This window comes from Rhineura floridana, chromosome 7, assembly GCF_030035675.1.
Source record: "Rhineura floridana isolate rRhiFlo1 chromosome 7, rRhiFlo1.hap2, whole genome shotgun sequence".
Classification (NCBI taxonomy): domain Eukaryota; kingdom Metazoa; phylum Chordata; class Lepidosauria; order Squamata; family Rhineuridae; genus Rhineura; species Rhineura floridana.
Window position 1 is genome coordinate 55602399 of NC_084486.1, and position 6000 is coordinate 55608398.

A 6000-nucleotide genomic window follows, 5' to 3' on the forward strand; every position below is an offset into this window, starting at 1 on the left:
TTTATTCCAGTGTATGTATGTGCATCTTCCTCTAAGTAAGACCTCAATGAATGAAATAACACATCTGTTAACCGAAGTCAGAATTTATTTATGCCATCATGTTTATAGGAGTAGCAAGAATCCTTTTATCCCAGGTACATATATAATTGACTTGATCTTAAATGACAGAAAACATCTATCTTCATTAACAAGCAACTTGGCATGTAAAACTTTCAGTAGGAACAATGCATTTGATGAGCTTATAGCTGAAATAAACCAGGTACCGCCAAGACATTGCAATAAGAGATAATTAGGAGTCCATTAGATAATTGGGGAGATAACTGCATAAACGGGTCCTGGCTTTAAATGTAATTCTTATGAAAAACTAATAAAAAGCTCTGGAAGCTTCCTTTTTTCCCATGTTGTCAGCATACTGCTTGCTAACTAATGACTTTTAGAGTAGGTCAACTGAAAAGTGTTTTCTTTCACACTTATATGTTACTTGCAAAAGGGTATTCCCTTTGTCAGCTGTTATTGCAAAACTCAAGCACTTTTAGACAGGAGTTTTGATTTATTCATTTTGGGCATCAACAATTATTTACTGCACATAGCAGAGCAGATTTTGAAAAGCTGATTTTACTTATAGCTGAGCACTGTCAGATTTTCTATATCATGCTCTATTAGAAAGCACTGTGTGATAAGACAATTTGTATTATTACAGGTTTTCCGACTGAAATATATTAATCGAGAAACATGTTTACAAGAAGTATCTGTTTTATTATTGTATCTAATTAGTTTTCTTACATTTGTAACATAGGCTTTGAGTGATCACAACTTTAAAGTATTAACAATTTAAAGACATTAAAAATGCAAATCAAGTGTTGTTGTTTTGTTTTTTAATAAGATACTGAAGGAGAGAAGACCTATTTATTAATTCCAAAGAACACGTGTAGGTATAATGTGTTTAAGTGGAACAACTCACATACGCTGCTCCCACCTATAACCTTTCCTGCCTGTCCCATGCTCGATTTTCCCATTTTCAATGACAAAATCTGGAAGAGATTTGTAAGTGTATTTGACTCAATACACTTAGACACCTTCCCACATTTTGGAACTATGCATTTTCAGGATTCCTCATAAAGAAGAGGCTTCTGTGCACATTCAACCATGTAGGGTTAGAATCCCCCTTCAGACTGTACTAGGGATGGAATCCTCTCCTTTTTTGCGTTCTGTTTTTAAGTGTGGCCCACTGGTGGTCATTAATGATCTGATTCCTTTATCTTCCAATATCTTTTCATTTTTCCAATCTCCTCCAATTTTTAATTTTTTTTAAAAAAAATTGCTTTGCAGAGAATTATCAGTGTTACAATCGCTATTTATTCACGAGTCTCCACTGGTATCGATCTTTATTCTGAACTCTGTAATGATTGCCTGTTTACATTCTTTTTCAAGGGCATTTGCAGAGCAGATTAAGGCAGATAATCAAGTCAGTGTCACCCCCCCTGCTGCTTACAATCAACACCTCATTCCCCCCTGCTGCTTTCTGTCTGTCAGTTACAATCAACACTTCACTGACATCAGTGAAAGGGAATACACATTTGAAGAGCTCACATAGAAAGAAGATTGGATAAAAGTATCGCTCACACTGTCCATGTTTGAAAGCGAATTAAAAAAATGAATCGGGCAAAAAGAAGAATGCATTAGAAACCGGAGAGTTGCTACTTCAAAATTCTCTCTGCAAAGATAGAGAGAATCAGGAATAATAATTAATCCAATGGCAAATCTGATTACTGCAGAAATGGAGCCCATCACTAGACTGCACTATTAAGTGCAGTAAGATTAGAGATGGAGTGGGTGTACCTGGTACCTGCAGGATGTTGGGGAAGGGTAGTATATACCTTATCCCCACACACATTTTTTGTCCACATGTGTTCTTTTGAATGCATGAAGAAGGGTACTATATTTCATCAGCTCTGGGGCATACCTGGGTTTGAACCTTGGAAATCTCCAAAGGAAATTCCAACACTGGGGAATAGCCACTGAAAACACCTAATTCGCTCACTGTGTTGATTCTATTGGATATATAAAAGGCACTAGTGCTAAAAAGTCCATTTATATGTCCATTTATTTACTTACTTATTTCATTTAGGAATTGCTTCCCATGAGACATCCTGAAGCAATTCATAATATGTTGACAACAAATAGACCACAGTTACATATATAAACACAGTTAATAAAGCAATTGTATATATAAAACAATTTTAGAAAAGTTATAAAAGTTGTTTTAAATTGTTTTTAAGGATGCATTTTAGATTGTTGTAAAGCTTGTTGTAAACCTTCCTGGGACCTCAGGGTAAACGGGGGCAATATTTATTATTATCATTATTATTATCATTGTTGTTGTTGTTGCATTTTAAATGTAAATACATTTTAAATTTTAATTACATATTAAAACAGCCACAGCCCATGAATAAAATAAATTCAAGTCCAAGACAGATATTAACTGTGATAAAGATTTTAGAAGGCTTGTTGAAAGAGGAACATCTTTAGCAGGCACTGAAAAGACAATAGAGTAGGTGCCTATCTTATATGAAATGCGGGGGAGTTCCAAATGATAGGTGCTGCCACGCTATAGGCCTGATTCTGATATCATGCAAAATGGATCTCCTGATAGGATGCTATCTGCAGGAGACCCTCTCCTACAGAACACAGTGATCGGTTGGGTACACAGCATGAGGTGACATTTTAGGTCATTAATCGATTGCAGTTATCATAAACCATAAGAAAGAGGCAAGGTCAAATGTATGATTGAGGTAAGCTATATAGGGCTTTATAGATAAAACTTGCAACTCCATTTGTGCATACAATGCAATGGATATAGAAAGCACAGGATTTGTGCATGTGTTTTCCAAGCATGTAAAAAGGGTGAAAAATTATCTGATCAATAACTTTTAAAAAGAGGATGACACATTTGAAGGAATAATTCAGCAATTTAGTAATGATAATTTAGTAGCCCACCTATGAACACAATACCAAAACAAAGACAAACTCATTTAGTTCAATCACATCCAATCACAAAAAGGAGTATTATCTACAAAAATGTTGACATTAGCAGACATTAGTGAATTGTCTCTTGGCCCCTATCTCATTGGATTTCTGAAAATTAAACAGTTGTACTGGTTAATTCCAAAGCAGACACTCAAGAAGCCTTCTGTGGTAATTTAAAAAACCAGGGGGCAAATATATTCAGTGGGAATATGAGAAGTTAAAGGATCAGTCATATGTGGTAACAGAAGGTATTTTAAGACTTCCAATTATCTGTTTAGGAAAAAGCCAGTTGTAAACTGCTATGCTTCCATTGACTAAAAAACTATTAAAATGGCAACAAAAAGAGTAGAACAAGAGCCCTGTTCCAAAAGATTAGAGAAATGAAAGGGAAATTTAAACCAAGAGTAGGGATGTTGAATAATCAACAGGGGAACACACTGACTGACCGAGATGAAATAAAAGGAAGATGGAAGCAATACACTGAAGAACTCTATAAAAGAGATGCCAGGATGACAGATTCATTCATTTGGATTTGGGACCCTCTTCTATTTCTATACAGTAACTATTGTAGTAGTTATCTTTGTCCTTACGTGCTAATCGCTGTATTGTTGCTTTTAGTGTTCTGACTGTGTTTCTATCTCCTTTTGCTTTTGCTTTCCTTCTCTCTTTAACAATTTTAAGAGTTTCTTCAGACATCCATTGAGGTCTTTCTCTCTTTTTAACTAGAGATATTGTCTTTTTGCATTCTTCCCTGATAATGTCTCTGACTTCACTCCACAGTTCTTCTGGTTCTCTATCAACTAAGTTTAAAGGCTCAAACCTGTTCCTTATTTGATCTTTATATGCTTCTGGGATGTTATTTAAATTGTATTTTGGCATTATGATTGCTTTGTTGTTCTTCTTTAGCTTTACTCTGATTTTCGATACGACCAGTTCATGATCTGTACCACAGTCTGCTCCTGGTCTTGTTTTCGCAGAAAGTATGGAACTTCTCCATCTTCTGCTACTGATTATATAATCAATTTGATTCCTATATTGACCATTTGGTGATGTCCATGTGTACAGTCGTCTTTTCGGTTGCTCAAAAATGTGTTCACAAGAAACAAATTATTGGCTTCACAGAATTCAATAAGTCAATATGACTGGAGCAGACAAAAATAAAGGTCAAACTATACAAGACGATGACCAATCTGTGTGTTCAAAACGAAACTGCCACATGAAAAAAAGAGGACAATGCAGTTTTTAAATAAAAGAGGTTAATGGGTGAGCGGTGTAGAACACTCCCCCTGTACTTCTCTTCAAAAGCTCCTCTCCCAAAGTGCTTTCCTCCAATGCATGCTCACTTTCTCTGAGTTTCCACCCTTTTCTTCTAAACGTTTTGCAGTTTCATATTTAAGGATGCAGAATAGATGTCTGTATCTAGTCTCACCCTAACTTTAAAAGAGATGCCAGGATGACAGATTCATTCAAGGAGGAACCATATGATGAAGAACCAGAAATTTTAGAATGTGAGGTGAAAGCTGCACTTAAAATACTTGGAAGAAACAAATCACCAGAAACAGACGGCATACCAATAGAGTTGCTACAAGCTGCTGAGACAGAATCTGTCCAAATTTTGACAAAAATGTGTCAACAAATATGGAAAACTAAACAATGGCCCACAGACTGGAAGCATTCAGTATACACCCCAATTCCAAAGAAAGGGGATCCCAGGGAATGCAGTAATTATCAAACTATTGCCTTAATATCCCATGCAAGTAAAGTAATGCTCAGGATTCTACAACAAAGGCTCTTGCCATATATGGAATGAGAAATGCCAGATGTCCAAGCTGGATTTAGAAAGGGAAGAGGCATCAGAGATCATATCGCAAACATACGTTGGATAATGGAACGCAGCAAGGAATTTCAGAAGAAAATCACTCTGTACTTTATAGATTACAGCAAAGCCTTTGACTGTGTAGATCATGAAAAACTATGGAATGCTTTAAAAGAGATGGGGTGCCACAGCATCTGATTGTCCTGATGCACAACCTATACTCTGGACAAGAGGCTACTCTAAGGACAGAATATGGAGAAACCGATTGGTTCTCCATCAGAAAGGGTGTGAGACAGGGTTATATTTTATCACCCTATTTGTTTAATCTATAAGCAGAACATATCATACAGAAAGCGGGATTGGACCAAGATGAAGGAGGTGTGAACATTGGAGGGAGAAATATCAATAATTTAAGATATGCAGACAATAGCATACTACTAGCAGAAACCAGTAATGATTTGAAAAGAATGCTGATGAAAGTTAAAGAGGAAAGCACAAAAGCAGGACTACAGCTGAATGTCAAGAAGACTAAAGTAATGACAACAGAAGATTTATATAACTTTACAGTTGACAATGAGGACATTGAATTTGCCAAGGATTATCAATACCTTGGCACAGTCATTAACCAAAATGGAGACAATAGTCAAGAAATCAGGAAGGCTAGGACTGGGGAGGGCAGCTATGGGAGAAGTAGAAAAGGTCCTCAAATCCAAAGATGTATCACTGGACACTAAAGTCAGGATCATTCAGACCATGGTATTCCTGCTCTCTGTGTATGGATGTGAAAATTGGACAGTGAAAAAAGTGGATAAGAGAAAAATTGACTCATTTGAAATGTGGTGTTGGTGGAGAGCTTTGCACATACCATGGACCGTGGAAAAGACAAATAATTGGGTGGCAGAACAAATTAAACCAGAACTATCACTAGAAGCTAAAATGATGAAACTGAGGTTATCATACTTTGGACACATAATGAGAAGACATGATTCACTAGAAAAACCATAATGCTGGGAAAAACAGAAGGGAGTAGAAAAAGAGGAAGACCAAACAAGAGATGGATTGATTCCATAAAGGAAGCCACAGACCTGATTTACAAGATCTGAACAGGGTGGTTCTTGACAGATCCTATTGGAGATTGCTGATTCATAAGGTCGCCA

The 6000-nt window shown here is 36.4% G+C and overlaps 1 pseudogene; it reads left to right on the plus strand.

The window, feature by feature from the left end:
- Positions 1 to 3380: 3380 nt before the first annotated feature.
- Positions 3381 to 5005, plus strand: LOC133389548 (uncharacterized; annotated as a pseudogene).
- The last annotated feature ends 995 nt before the right edge of the window (positions 5006 to 6000 follow it).